Consider the following 16,081-nt stretch of genomic DNA (forward strand, 5'->3'; position numbering starts at 1 on the left):
CTGGTGTCTCCTCAATTAACTCAATAATCTGTGTGTATACACACTTATTGTTCTCTATCATCTGATAAAGTATTAGAAGACACTGATTGATATTAGAAGACATTTACACTGATGTACTTATCAAGTCAACAAATCAAGGAAGATTTAGTTTTCATTAAATATGAAAAAGTAAATGGTGCTGGAAAACCCAGATATCCACTTGCAAAAGAATTAAATTAGAACCTCACCTTATATTATACAGAGATGAATTCAAAATGGATCAAAAACCTAAACGTAAGAGCTAAAACTATAAAACTCTTGGAAAAGCACATAGGGGAAGCTTCACAATGTTAGATTTGACAATGAGTACTTGAATAGGACACTAAAAGCATACGAAAAAAAAGAAAAACAGATAAACTGGATCAAAATTTAAAACTTTTATATTTTGAAGGACATGCTCAAAGGGTGAAAATGCAACTCACAGGATGGGAGAAAATACTTGCAAATCATATATCTGGTAAGACATTAATGTCCAGAATATACACAGAACTCCTACAACTCAGCAGTAACAACAGAAATATACAACTCAGTTAAAGAAAGGGCAAAGGACTTTCATATTACACCTAAAGAAGCCTAGAAATTCTTTCACTACTACCCTCTTTAACCTCAACATTGATCAAATGAAAAAAAAAACAGAATCAATTGTCTCAAAGAGTTGACTTCATCAGTTTTTAAACCCAACATCTCTGCCCAGAGACAAAATGAAGCCTTACTCTTCTGTGAGGGTCTTCCTGAGTGGGGAGTCAGACCAAAAAGAGGCCCATTTTGGCAAAATTCAAGTTATCTACTAAGAGTCATTCTCTGCTCTAGACTGAACATACAGGGTCAGACGACCAGGAAGTGGAAGAACCGAGAAATGGCAACTTATGAACCCCAAGGGAATCAAATCTTCTTCATGGACACTGTCCACTTCTGTCCATCTGGAGAACATGATGTGGCACCAGTCTCATCTCAGTCCCCTCGTTCTGGAAAAGTGTAACAAGACAGAGTATGTCTCTTCTGGTGACAACCAGCGGGTACTGACAGCTTTGTGCTTGTGGCGTGTTCAGGAATTTTCTTCAGAGCAGTATATGAGTTTGGTGCTCTAACTACAGTGTGTTCAGGCTTCCCAGGTGGTGCAGTGGTAAAGACTATGCCTGAGAGTACAGGAGACACGGATTCGATCTCTGGGTCAGGAAGATCCCTTGGAGAAGGAAATGGCAACCCACTACAGTATTCTTGCCTGGAAAATTCCATGGACAGAGGAGCCTGGTGAGCTACAGTCCAAATGGGGTTGCAAAGAATCAGACATGACTGAGCAACTGAGTGTATACACACAAATACACACGCACGCACACACACACACACAAATAGTCTAATCAGACAAAGAATGTTCATGACATTGGTAATATAACGTAGGCCAATCCCCCTTCCCCAAATATTGTTTGTTTCCTCGTTAACATATAGATCCCTTTATTTAAAAAAATCTACAAAATTTATAATCACTAAAAGGAATACTAGTAGTGATATGATATGGTCTCTCTCTCTATATTTTTTCTTTTGCAGAAGTTGGCAACTGCAACACAAAAGGCATGACAGTATCCACTAAAAACTGCTTTATTTTATCCTGAAAAATACCTGCAAACCGAGAGGAGGACTAACTAAAATCCACATAAACTTCTCCAATAGATGTTTAGTCTCAGCCTCCATAATGACCACCTTTTTTTAATAAATTCTGACATGAGTTAATTTTGACTTGTAGTTCATTGATGGAGTCACAGCTAGGAAGCTGTGACAATTCTCTGAGGCAGAGAAAATGAAAATTAAGGGACTGGAGTGGTGCAAAAAGCAGTTCATTTGGTCTATAATCATTTGGATAACTGTACTAATAACTGAATTAACTAGGGTGATAACTTCAGGTTTTAACATTTTAAAAGATTATTTAAATTGAATTCACCCAAGAAAATTTAGATATATTAAGAACTAAGTCAATAAAATAATCAGTCCATAAGTTATTGATTATACTATAAATGACATGCTAGGTGCTTGCGTGAAGAAATGATAGGAAATTGATGATTTCTTCTCTCCAAGAATCTACTGGCTACGAAGAAAACACTCATACATGCAAATATCTGAGAATACAGCAACTCTAATAAAATATATGCAGGACTACAGACAGAGAGGCCTGGCAGGCTACAGTTCAAGTGGTTGCAAAAGAGTTGGACCCCATGACTTAGCAACTCAATAACAACAAATTGTCAATGGACAGGCATTCCTTCATGGAAAAACTTATGCAATCCTTTAATAAGCAGATCAAGTAGAAAAATCACAAAGACCTAAAGTATTGTATCTGTACTTCTTTAATATCATCAAGATTTTTAAAAAATATTTGGCTGCACTGGGTCTTAGCTGTGGCATGCAGGATCTTTAGTTGCAGAGCTCAGACTCTCTAGTGTGGTGCATAGGGTGAGTTGCTTCCAGGGCATGTGGGATATTAGTTCTCCCCAGGAATTGAACCTGTGTCCCCTGTATTGCAAGCTGGATTCTTAACCACTGGACCACCAGGGAAGACCCTATCATCAAGATTTTGAATTAATTTCTCAGTCTGACTGCAGCTCAAAGTTAAAAGCAAACAATTAGTGTCCAGAAGAAGGCAGTGTTGGAGTTCTACAGATGCTTTAGATAATACTAAAAAGTTATAAAGTGTTAAATTCATATGAATTTAGCACTGGATTCTGGATTATAAAAATCCATTCATAAATCTATTTATTTCAAAATAAATAAATATCATCTCTTAGTAAAACTCATGCCCTCATGGATACCTCCTTATCAAGCAGTAAGCTTTAAAAAGGGAGAGACAAGTAAAGAAAAAGGAAAACACAGTACTATGTCACTTATCCAGGGCCATCAAGGAATCATATCTTTTTCTAAGTGATTTCTCCAGATGGTGAAAGTTCTGTCTTTAAATACAGAAATGACTTTTTAAAACTTTAATGTGGTTGGTGCAAGGAAATCTTTCTAAAATGCCTTACTACATAATTCATTGAACATAATTCACGCATCCCCCAATGACTCAAGACTAAATATCACAGGCATCAATTTCTATACTGTACTTCAGTGCAGCTCTCAGGCTGTAAGACGTATGCAGAGTTGTGTGTTATTTGCTCAGTCGTGTCCAGATCTTTGCTACCCATGGACTGCAGCCCGTCACACTCCTCTGTCTATGGAATTCTCCAGGCAAGACCACTGGAGTGGGGTGCCATTCTCTTCTCCAGGAGATCTTCCCGATCCAAAGATCGAACCTGGGTCTCCTGCATTGCAAGCAGATTCTTTACCATCGGAGCCACCAGGGAAGCCAGTATGCAAGGTTATCTGCCCCTATACTAAATGCTACAATACTGTTGTGCTTGTATAGTCCATCTCTAAATTCTTAAATACAGTCATTTTATTTTTCTCTTTAATCAGCTGTCCCTTCTCCTGCTAATCATATGATTTCTGGATGCCCAACTGTCTCCTGTCTCGGGGACTTTGCACATGCTGCTTCCTAAGTCCAGAATGTTCTTTCCTCTCTTTGCCAGGCAGACTTTGACCTTTAGGTTTCTCTTTATTGACCACCCTCAACCCACCACTCCCCAGTGTAGAGTAGGGCATAATTTTAGGGATCTCATCACTTACCTATGTAGTGATTTTTATAATTCTGTGATCTAAGTTTTCTTTGTATTTCTTTATTTAGTATCTAACTCCCCAAGCAAAGTAAAGTCTGAGTAGACTGTGACCATGTCTATTTTATTCGCCATTACACACTCAGTGCATAGCCCAGGGCCAAGTACTTAGAACTATTTATACAATAAACAGAATTCCCATAAGACTGTGAAGTTGTCACAATTTTCAGACTATTAGATTAGATATATGGGCCACCCTGAATAGAAAGTCATGCTTTCAAAACCTCTTCCACCTGAGAAAAAGAGCTCCAATGCTGAATGTATACATAATAAAGTAGACACAACTGAACTTTGCCAAACACAGGCACAAAACACCCCGGGAAAATGACAAAAACAGAGAACAATGCAATCTGTCCCTTTGCTACAGTTCACGTGTCAGTCTTGGTCATCCAGTTGACTGCAGCTCCCCCATCCATTTCTGTGTTTCCCTCTTGAAATGATACTGTTAACATGTAAAAGGCCCTTGGAAACTAAAATAAACAGCCAAGAAATGAGCAGCAATGAATCGCAGGGCACTGGGCAGATTGGGCTAGCGATTACAGAGGCCGAGAAGACATTATCTAAGAGATGAACCCTTGCAGCAGGAAATTACAACATGAAAACACAGAATTTAGCCAAGCAGCACCTGCCACTTATTTATTTATTTTTAACATGGTCCAAATGTGAATGTTTGTCTCAGTCACAAAATGAGTCACTCTCATTGAATCTGGCACAGATTAAACTGGAAAACAAAAGCAATTACATAAACTACACACTTTAATAAGGCAGATACAAAGGTTCTCTGGATTAGGGTACAAAGCACAATTTAGCCACAGAATAAAGCTTGATGCTCAACAAGAGAACTGACATCAGCACCCTTGCTAATCACAGCACAAAAGCTTCTCTATGTTTTGTCTGAGCACAAAATGGGTCCACATAAATCAGTCTTTGTTATCTGAAAATATCTGGGATTCTTAAAGTTTGCCCTATTTTTATCCTTGCTGCCTTGGTAGCCCCGGAGAAAGCTGTACATTGCCTTACCAATTCTACACTGCAGTTACAGACAAAAAAGGACACTTTTTTTAGGAAACATTCAAAGCCATTTTAAACAAAATACATGTGAAAAATCATTTTACCCACTGGCTAACAAGAAGGTGTGGTTAAGGGAGCTATGCAAACATTTATTTTGTTGTCATTTCCTACATGCAACAGTCAGTTCAACCTGAAGTTGAATAAATGATGCCTTAAAATAAGATTGCATCAGCAGGTCTGCATTTTGAAGCATAACAGTCTGATGCCAGTGTCCCATCTCAGGGTTTCAAGATTAAATTTGGCTTCTATATGAAAATCAAAAGAGAATAGCACAGAGAGTGCACAGATCCCAGTGGACATATATTTACATCAGACGGTGAAAGTAAGTATCTACAATGCTTAGAGTACTTCCATTGCTTTTACCTATCCTCTATATTCGGTGACTGCCTGCAGGATAAGCCAAACTCTCTCTGGCAAGCTCTCCTAGCTTTTGCTCTCTCTCCAGCCCCACTTTTTGCTGCTCTGCCTTTCAACTGCATTGGAAATATATGCAGGTCCCTTAATACTCTACTTCTGTACTCCCTCTGGCCCTGATACATTCTGGCCCTTAGCACACAATCCATTCCTAGATTTAGCTCAGACTTTGGGAAACCACCCCTGAATGGCCCCCTCCAAGCTCTCCGTTTCCCCCTCATTTCCAGTTACAGAGTTTGACATCCCTACAAGTCAGCTTCTTGAGGACTGGAGCCATGTCCCAGCAAGGTGCTCAGGCAATGCTGAATATGTCAAAGGAGACACGGATAAAAATACAGAAGTTCTCACACTCTGTATGCATTATAGGGATATTGCTGCTGCTGCTGCTGCTAAGTTGCTTCAGTCGTGTCCGACTCTGTGTGATCCCATAGATGGCAGCCTGCAATCTTCCCAGCCCATTTGCAACTGGGCTGAGAAGAATTATTCAGGAAAGATAGAGGTGCATAAACCATAAATTCATCTGTTTTAAAACTCTACAGCTATGAGAGGTTTTCTTGGTTTTTTTTTTTTTTTGGCCACACCATGCCGCATGTGGGATTAGTTCCCTGACCAGGGATTGAACCAACAGCTTCTGCATTGGAAGTGTAAAGTCTTAATCACTGCACCAAAAGGGAAGTCTCAGCATAGGGCGTTTCAAATGCTCACCAGGTGATTCAAATGTGCTCAGGCAGAATTAGGCTGGTTTTTGAAAGAGAATTAAGCGAACAAACAAGTATAGAGGTTCTTTTAAAATTGTATCTAATTCCTTCTCTTCTCAAGCCTTCTACTGCCACCAAAGCAGTTTATCTGTTCTCTTCTCATTTTTGTCCACAGTATTTACCCCACCAGAGAGTATATTTGAACTCCTTTCTACTATTGGAAACCTAACCATTCTTCAAAGTTCTGTTCAAATCTTTCCCTTGTCTTGCCACACCTGCTCTCAGGAGTCTTGGCCAAAGTCTTCTGCATGGCTATGGACAGCTTAGAACCATCTGTTATCTTGTCATTTTCACTGGTGGCTCAGACAATAAAGAATCTGCCTGCAATGCAGGAGACCTGAGTTCGATCTCTGGGTCGGAAAGATCCTCCGAAGGAGGAAATGGCAACCCATTCCAGTATGCTTGCCTGGAGAGTCTCACGGACACAGGAGCCTGGTGGGCTACAGCTATCTTTCTATGTACATTTCCAAATGTTTCATATACTCATGAATTATTTTCCCAACCTGACATCCAGTTCTTTGAAAACTGAGACCATTCCTTACATTTTTTTGTGTCTGCTGGGGAAAGCCAGTGAACTTAAATGAACGAGAGAAAAGAAGAAGTCCACTGTTATTAGGGTAGCCCAAACTCCAACTTCTCAGGTCGGTGTACAAAACCATACTTATTATAGATCAAAACAATACTTACCCTCCCTGCCTCTCCAGCCAACACACACATTTTGCTGTTTTCAGTCTAACACATCCTCTTTCTCTCACCCAACGACCCTACTCTGCCTTCAAGAGTTAGCTTAAGACCTCTTCTTTGCAGCTTTCCTCAGCTTGCTCCGAGTTAAGGCGCCTGACCGACTTGCTCCCACTTCTCTGAGCTCCCAGCACACAGGTCCTAGGCAGTGTGTTCCCTTCGGGTGGTTCACAAAGGCCTCTAATGACTCCATCCAGGTCTTCAGGTTTGTCACAGTCCCTGAATCCTCAACTTGACCTTGACTGGACAAGCTGAAGAACAGCACTTTCTATATTCTCGACTCAGCCGCCCTTCCATCACGAAACATCACCACTGTAATTTTACTAACCCACTATTATCCTAGGAAATTGGTGGAAAAAAAGAGTGGAACTTTCTTATTCTGAAATCTCTTAAAGGGTATTTCACGACTGAAATTTAAGGAAAGAAGGTCACAACTGTGAATTCAAAACTTATGTATAATCTTAGAAATCTGTAAAATGTTAACAAAGATAGGTGTTTCACTAAATGAAAATGCTATTTTTTAATAAGGGAGGTTTTAATCTAAACTTCACCAGCAGGATAATGGTTAAATAAATTTCGAGATATAGATACAATAATAAATTGATGCAAAACATTTAAAAAGTGAGACAAATCTGTACATATGAAAAATGCACGCATGCTCAGTTGCTAAGTTTTGTCCAGCTCTCATGACCCCATGGAGAAGGAAATGGCAACCCACTCCAGTGTTCTTGCCTGGAGAATCCCAGGGATGGGAGCCTGGTGGGCTGCCGTCTATGGGGTCACACAGAGTCGAACATGACTGACATGACTTAGCAGCAGTAGCAGCAGCATGACCCCATGGACTGTAGCCCTCCAGGCTCCTCTGTCCCGGGGATTTTTCAGGCAAGAATACTGGAGTGGGCTGCCATTTCCTTTTCTAGAGGATTTTTCCAACTCAGGGATCAAACCTACGTCTCTTGCAGGTGAATTCTTTATCACTGAGCCACCTGGGAAGCACATATATGAAAAATACTCACAAGGTAATTGTTAAACTTAAAAAAAAAATAAGCTACAGAATTGTATGATTTCATTTTGTCTGAAATGATTGTGTGTATGTATAAACTATGTTTAGAGAGCAGGTCTGGAAGGAGACACACCAGAAATGTTAACTGCGGTCATTCCAGGAATAGGGTTGGGAGGGTCAGACCAGTTTCATATTTTTATTTTATATGATTTTGTGTCTGATTTTTTGTCAAGGACTTTCCACTCAGTACTGTAATAATTTTAAAAATATTGCATGTTTTAAAAGCTTATGCTTCAAAATGTTCTAAAAAAGGATGCCTATTAATTAATATTTTAAAATCTAGGAATGATGTACATAAGACAAAAGAGCTTACATCTGTATGGAAATGCATATTCCTCTTCATATTCTGCAGTTAGTGAATAAATTTAGCCTTTCTTTTAAATATAGAATTCCAGGATACATCTGGAGAGACTGAGTCTTAGTCAGGAAACAGCTTAGACAAAGTATAACTACTTTGTTTTAAAAACTGGAATTTAGAGGGTTAAAAAAAAAAAAGGAAAGTTGGAAGCACTTAAAATAGAGAAACAAATTTCTTCTCCCAAAGTCTGGTGGTCTTAACATTCTTACCATTTTAATTTATTTGAAAAACCATGTCTGTAAACGGTCTTATACTTAGATATTTAAATATCTAAAATAAGCACTTTGGGAATTACTTTTCCTATTAAAAACATTAACTTTCCATAATAATAATACAACTAGGGTAAATAAAATAAAGAAAAACAAATTAGCCATGAAGCAGGGACAAAAGAAAACCATTTGCTTTAAAATACTTGAGTTGTTTTCCAGGAAGCACCATCTTTTCTCATAGCGCAAAATAAGGAAAAAACAGGCTCAGTGGAAGTTTCCACTCCATTGGCTCTGTCATTAAGATCATCTGTTCCAAACACACACAAGCCTAAAATTTCCTGTTTTCAAACTATTGTCACCATCTTCTAGCCTAGTGTTATCTGTGCTAACTTTAGCTTAGTAATATAAACAAAAGAATACACCAAAAATAATGCAAGACAATGCCTAGAAGTAGGCTAACAACTGTGCCACAGACTTCTTAAATAGGGGTTTACATACAGTGTCTGGACAAAAACAAATTAGCTAGACCTAAAGCAGTTTCATAATAGCAACCTAACAAAAAAATAACAAAAATCAAATTTAACTCAAACACTATGGTAGCTGGAAAGAAATTTCAGGGAATTTTAAATGATTAATGAAAGTGCATCTCATTTGCTTGTTGAAATCATTGCTAAACTGATGCCTACTTCAAAACTGGTGGAAGTCCTACATTAAAGGAATAAACAAAACAGCAATGACAAAAATTCCCTGATATTTTATACACACAAACTAGTTCTTATACCTTTTGGGATCATTAGACCGCTCTGCGAATCTTATAAAAGCAATAGAACCTTTTCTTTAAAAAAGACACATAAATAATATCGCACAGTTTCAGGGGTTCACAGGACCTCTGGGCCACATGATAAGAATGCTTGAAACAGGACTTCCCTTTAATACTTCTTACTTCAAAGAAGAGTTTGATATGAGACTTTGGACCCCAACTAGGCACATTCATTTCTAAAATTCCACAAGAAGGTAGGTCACCTCTCAATACAGCATGGTGGGGCAGGTTGAATATATATTTTAACTTGTGAATACTAGCTCATCTCTCATATTTCCAAGTGTACGGGTTATGGGACACACTAACTCTGTGGGTTTCCGAGGCTTCCTCATCCTGACAAGGAGGAGGCTGAGAGGCAAGAGACTGGCTAACAGTGGATGCAAGATAAGCTCAAAATGTCCTGTGTGGCTGAAGGCTTGAACCTGTACTGGGAAGAAAGACCGCCTGCCTTGGGTTTCATTTCATCTCACCCTTTTCCTGTGACCAAGTCCTCTAAGAGTCAGTGTGCTCACATCAGGGTGTGATCACAGGGCAGTGGGGTCAGGGAGTCCACCTCAACTTCTGGAATCAGCCTTCAGCCTGCCTTTGCCCTAGACGAAAAGTATTTGGGAGTCCTATGCCATCTGGTTACCTGGAGATTTAGAACGGCAGCTGTAGTTACTTACAGAGCAAGTGTGTCTTTTGTATATCTCCCTAAGAACCCACGGAAGCAGAGGTAGCACAAATGTCCAGACAGATTCCTCCCAATTTAGCTGAAAGCAGCAAAGGTACCATTAAGGGATGTGAGCTTCAAACACGTCCAGAGTCATCAAACCATTCCTTTCATCTCTAGGAATCTCACTAAAGGCAATAATGCAAAAGACAGCTAAATACACAGGGCATCCAAGCACTCAGAACAATGTTGGTTATATGAACAAATATTTGAAACAATCTAAATATGCAACAATAGGTAGGGTGACCAACCATCCCAGTTTCCCCAGGACCATCCCTATTTTTACAAGTCAAAATTCCACATCTTGGGAAACTCCTCTGTCCTAAGCAAACCAGGAAGCAAACTGGTGACAGTAGGAAATTGAGGAAATAAATTAAGATACGCTTCTATGAAGGAGTCTGACACAGTCATTAAAATGATGCCTCTGAATGGCATTTTAAAGATCCCCCTCCCCCATGGTTTGAAAAATTTCCAAACACTGAGAGGGCTTGACCAGGAACTAATCTTTTCCATTTTGGAGTAGCTGGAATCTGCTGTGAAGAGAAACTGCAACTCCTTCCTGTCTATCAGTACCTTCTCTGGTGCTCGTCACCTGCTCCAGGTGAAGCTGACTGCTCCAGGGTATCCAGAGCACCTGTGCAAATTTCTATTCGAGTAAGCTTCTCCTGACTGTCATGAAGACCTTTGAACAGCTGTTTCCTACCCAAGATCTCGTCTCATTTCTCTTCCATCTAAGTGCTTAGCAGAGTGCACAGTAGGCAAGGACGTGGTGCCTTGAAAGACCAGTGTGACAACTGTTACCTCAACAAATGGATGAATGACTGAATGTCTCCGGGTGACCCTGAAGATGCTGTCTCTGCTCTTTACGAACCCAGTCTCTGCATAAATTAATGCTATGCCAGACCAACAGTGGGTCTTCTTATTGCTGTAAGAGTTCAGCCACAAATCCTGTCAAATCTCCTCCTCTGCAAGGTTCAGTCAACAAAAAGTGAAACCACTTAATCAAGATTAAGTCAATATGAAACCATACGGAACCATGCCAGTGTGCTACAATCCAGGAACCACAACCTCAGACAAGTCCATACAGTATTGAGACGTCTACGTACTTTAGTTATAAAACATTTATGTTAGTGTATTTAATTATATATACAACTAATTCAACTAATTCTCTAGTTCAACTTTGGGGGGTGTGTGTCTAATGACATCCCTGTCTCTGAGGGTAGGATGTAATATCATTAAGAGAATAAAGGCAACAAGCCATGTACTGTGAAGAAGTACAGTAAAAATGGACAGGTTTAAGCGAAGAATAAGATGTGAGAACTTTAAATTTTGTTGTTTCAGTGCTAGGAAATTGATATCACATCTGAAAATCACCGGATTTTCTAACACAGATACAAATTCTAAGTGCAGTTTTAGAGCAATGCTGTCCAACAGAACTTTCTGCCATGAAGAAAATGACTGTGTTGACCATCACAGCAGCTACTAGTCACATGCAGCTACAAAGAACTTAAAACATGTCTGGTGCAACTCAGGAGTGGATTTTCCAGTTCATTTAATTTAGCCATGAGTGTAGTTGCCATCATGGGATGGTGCTGCTTTACAGTCTATTTCTTCGACTTGAGCAAGAGGCAATACCAACTGCTAAAGAGGTTGCAGTTCTAAATAAGAAAACCCACAACGAATGTTTAAAATTGTGAAATGTTACTGTAGGCTGCTGTGCCTGAGATGCTAACAATTATGTGAATATGTTTCCTGATTTTACTGTGCCCCACAAATGCATGTCCCCTACATTGTTTTTATTAATATTATTCTTGGGAAAAGAACATGCTTGCTTAAATAGTGACTTTTTAAAAAAATATAACACTAATAACACTTTGAAATTAAAAAAAAAAGTTTATCTTCATAAACCCAACAAGTGTCTAAACTCTTTCTTCTTTAGCTATTCAATTGAAAAGTAATAATTAATTCTGGAAAAAAGCTAGCATTTTTAGTTTCCAGCAAAACATACAAAAACATTCTCCTTTTCTCCCCTGCTTTGTACTGAACAGTCAGAATTCACGATAAAGTAAAACACTGCTATTTGGATGACACTTCAGAAACAACACTTTCACATTAAGAAGCAGAGGAGAAGCATAAAGTGGTACAAAACAAAATTCCAATTTCCATAACTACATTTATCTTGAATGAGCCAGAATAATGCTTTGTATAATTTTCTTCTTAACATGAAACTCAATCTAAAGCTTCCGGAACAAAAGATATGTGGCAATGAAAGGCTTCCTTGGAAAGGCATGCTTCCAAAGAGATGAATTATGCATTCTGGAGTCATTGACTATAAAGCACATTAAGTTCAGGAGGCAAGGAAGAAGAATCTCACCCAAAGAGAAGTAAGCACAAAGCCGAACACGACGCAAAAATTACTCCACAGATAATGAATGAAGAGGATCTTGGATGGGACCATAGAAGACTGAGCCCGAGTGTTGACAATGATGCTCTCCTCGCCGCCTCCCTTCAGTGATAGAGGGGAGCATTATCCTTTGCAAAGACATGATTATTTGGGGGAAAAACACTTTTTCATTCATGTGACATCCAGATAATCATCTTACCCTGTAAGAAAAGCTGTTGATCATTTACCTCTCTTTTTCAACTAATCAGCACCATCTTGCCCGTTCTATGATGTCTTGGCCCTCAAAAGAGCCCAGCTTTCTTTTTTCTGTCAACTTTCCATCTCCCTCTACACCACCCAAGTCTTATAATCTTTGACCAATAGGAAGAAAAAAGGGAAAGACTAGAGATCTCTTCAAGAAAATTAGAGATACCAAGGGAACATTTCATGCAAAGGTGAACACAATAAAGGACAGAAATGGTATGGACCTAACACAAGCAGAAGATATTAAGAAGAGGTGGCAAGAATACACAGAAGAACTGTACCAAAAAGATCTTCATGACCAAGATAATCATGATGGTGTGATCACTCACCTACAGCCAGACATCCTGGAATGTGAAGTCAAGTAGACCTTAGAAAGTATCACTATGAACAAAGCTAGTGGAGGCGATGAAATTCCAGTTGAGCTATTCCAAATCCTGTAAGATGATGCTGTGAAAGTGCTGCCCTCAGCCAGCAAATTTGGAAAACTCAGCAGTGGCCACAGGACTGGAAAAGGTCAGCTTTCATTCCAATCCCAAAGAAAGGTAATGCCAAAGAATGCTCAAACTACCGCACAATTGCACTTATCTCACATGCTAGCAAAGTAATGCTCAAAATTCTCCAAGCCAGATTTCAGCAGTACATGAACTGAGAACTCCCAGATATTCAAGCTGGATTTAGAAAAGGCAGAGGAACCAGAGATCAAATTGCCAACATCGCTGGATCATTGAAAAAGCAAGACACTTCCAGAAAAATATCTACTTCTGTTTTACTGACTATGCCAAAGCCTTTGACTATGTGGATCACAACAAACTGTGGAAAATTCTTCAAAAGATGGGAATATCAGACCACCTGATCTGCCTTCTGAGAAATCTGTATGCAGGTCAGGAAGCAAGTTAGAACTGGACATGGAACAACAGACTGGTTCCAAATCGGGAAAGGAGTATGCCAAGGCTGTATAATGTCACCCTGCTTATTTAACTTCTATGCAGAGTACATCATGAGAAACGCTGGACTGGATGAAGCATAAGCTGGAATCAAGATTATCGGGAGAAATATCAATAACCTCAGATATGCAGATGACACCACCCTTATGGCAGAAAGTGAAGAAGAACTAAAGAGCCTCTTGATGAAAGTGAAAGAGGAGAGCGAAAAAGTTGGCTTAAAGCTCAACATTCAGAAAACTAAGATCATGGCATCTAGTCCCATCACTTCATGGCAAATAGATGGGGAAACAGTGGAAACAGTGTCAGACTTTATCTTTTTGGGCTCCAAAATCACTGCAGATGGTGACTGAAATTAAAAGACTCTTGCCCCTTGGAAGGAAAGTTATGACCAACCTAGACAGCATATTAAAAACCAGAGACATTACTTTGACAACAAAGGTCTGTCTAGTCAAAGCTATGGTTTTTTCAGTAGTCATGTATGGATATGAAAGTTAGACTATAAAGAAAGCTGAGTGCCGAAGAATTGATGCTTTCGACTGTCGTGTTGGAGAAGACTCTTGAGAGTCCCTTGGACAGCAAGGAGATCCAACCAGTCCATCCTAAAGGAAATCAGTCCTGAATATTCCATTGGAAGGACTGATGCTGAAGCTAAAACTCTAATACTTTGGCCACCTGATGCAAAGAACTGACTCACTGGAAAAGACCCTGATGCTGGGAAAGATTGAGGGAGGGAGGAGAAGGGGACGACAGAGGATGAGACGGTTGGATGGCATTACTGACTCAATGGACATGAGTTCGGGTAAACTCCGGGAGTTGGTGATGGACAGGGAGGCCTGGCGTGCTGCAGTCCTTGGGGTCGCAGAGTCAGACACAACTGAGTGACTGAACGGATTGACAGTGGACTGAAAAGAACAGTGACTGGAAGGATTTACATGTACATGATTTAATGCTGAGGACTGGGAGAGAAGGGCTGGGGGAAAGAGAAAAAGACTAGTCCAGGTTCAATGCATGATACTGGATGCTTGGGGCTAGTGCACTGGGACGACCCAGAGGGATGGTATGGGGAGGGAGGAGGGTTCAGGATGGGGAGCACATGTATACCTGTGATGGATTCATTTTGATATTTGGCAAAACTAATACAATTATGTAAAGTTTAAAAATAAAAAAAAAAAAAAGACTAGCTATTTCTGCTGGTCCCATTTGGCAGGACCCAACTCATCCTAAACTCCAAGAAAAACTGCTACCCAAGCTACACAGTTCATAAAAGCTTAAAAAAGAAAGACCATATGTATAATAATATAGACATATCACATGCAGTTGACACAAGATAACTTGTACACTTCTCTGCTTTAAATATGTTAGAAACCCAAGACAATCAGTCATTCACAAAGTGCTGGCATCTGAGGTAACAGATGACAACTGACTGCACCTGACTTGCCAGCTTGGAAGTTCACTGAAGTCTGCAGAAGCTAAAAATAGCCACACAAACATGTTTACAACATTGTGAAAATACAGGATTCACACAGTTTTCTAAATATAAACCTTGAGTTCGAAGCACAGGGATTGGCTCTGGGTTTTCAGAGACGTCACTGGGACGTCCCACACTTGGCCACAGAAATCCACATTTCAGGCTTTTAGTTTAAATATATAATTGGTGGCATTTAACTAGAGTGAAGGTGGAGTGGATCTGGAAGGGAGAGGACAAGCAGGGAAAAAAAAAAATGGTATCGCTTCCTCCATTTAATTAGAGGGCTTCAGAAGACCACAAACCCCCAGCTCCTTGTGGTGGGATCAGCCTGTCATGAAATTCTGCAAGAGGATATCCTGTCTATATTTTTCCACCCAGTATACCCACTCTCCGATCTAGTCCCTGCCCCGTTCCTAAGACTGTAGGTGCTACTGCAGTAGATACATGTAGACAGGAAGTCAGATGGAATATGTACATATGTGTAAAAGTGCCTGCAGCCCACTTGGTCCGTGAGTAGTGTAGGCATGTTAAAGGCAACAATTCTTTGGCTGTGCTACATGGCTTGTGGGGTCTTATTAATAGTTCCCCGACCAGGGAATGAACTTGTGTCCTTGGCAGTGGAAGCACAGGGTCCTAACCACTGGACCGCCAGCAACAGTTCTAATTCTTGTGCTGTTCCTAAAAAGTGAAATCATTCTAGCTCAAACACAGGGGGAAATTTCTAGCTAAAACCCACAATGCTTTATCAACTGGGATTGCTGGCAGAAGGGGAAGGGTGCGCTAAGACTATAAACATTCAAAGGAGTATGTTATTAGTGTAGGAAAAAAATATTCAGTCTAAGTTATGCAAAATTACTTTTTGTTATTAATTGCTGGATAGAATTTGTTTAGATTTTATCCTCTGCATTTAATTCTAAAAAATCAGCTATTAAAAGAAATAAGAAAAAGAAAAACCTATAGCAAGAGACGTAGCCCTATACTATATATTATAAACTTCAAATGAAGAATCCATATTTCTGGAAGCTATCCAAGATCCAAAAGAAGTGTTCTTCAGAACAAAACTGTGTAAGTTGTACAGGCATTTTTTTAACAAAATAAACTACAATCAACAACAAATTCAACTGAAAAACTGGAGG

General features: G+C 39.6%; 1 protein-coding gene across 24 annotated transcripts in view; it reads right to left on the minus strand.

The window, feature by feature from the left end:
* Positions 1–16,081, minus strand: part of GAB1 (GRB2 associated binding protein 1) — a 127,367-nt gene that overhangs the window by 36,780 nt on the left and 74,506 nt on the right. The window lies entirely within an intron of this gene.

The sequence above is a fragment of the Bos grunniens genome, chromosome 17 (assembly GCF_055505025.1).
Source record: "Bos grunniens cultivar Pamir isolate PY7600 chromosome 17, Bosgru_T2T1.0, whole genome shotgun sequence".
Taxonomy (NCBI): domain Eukaryota; kingdom Metazoa; phylum Chordata; class Mammalia; order Artiodactyla; family Bovidae; genus Bos; species Bos grunniens.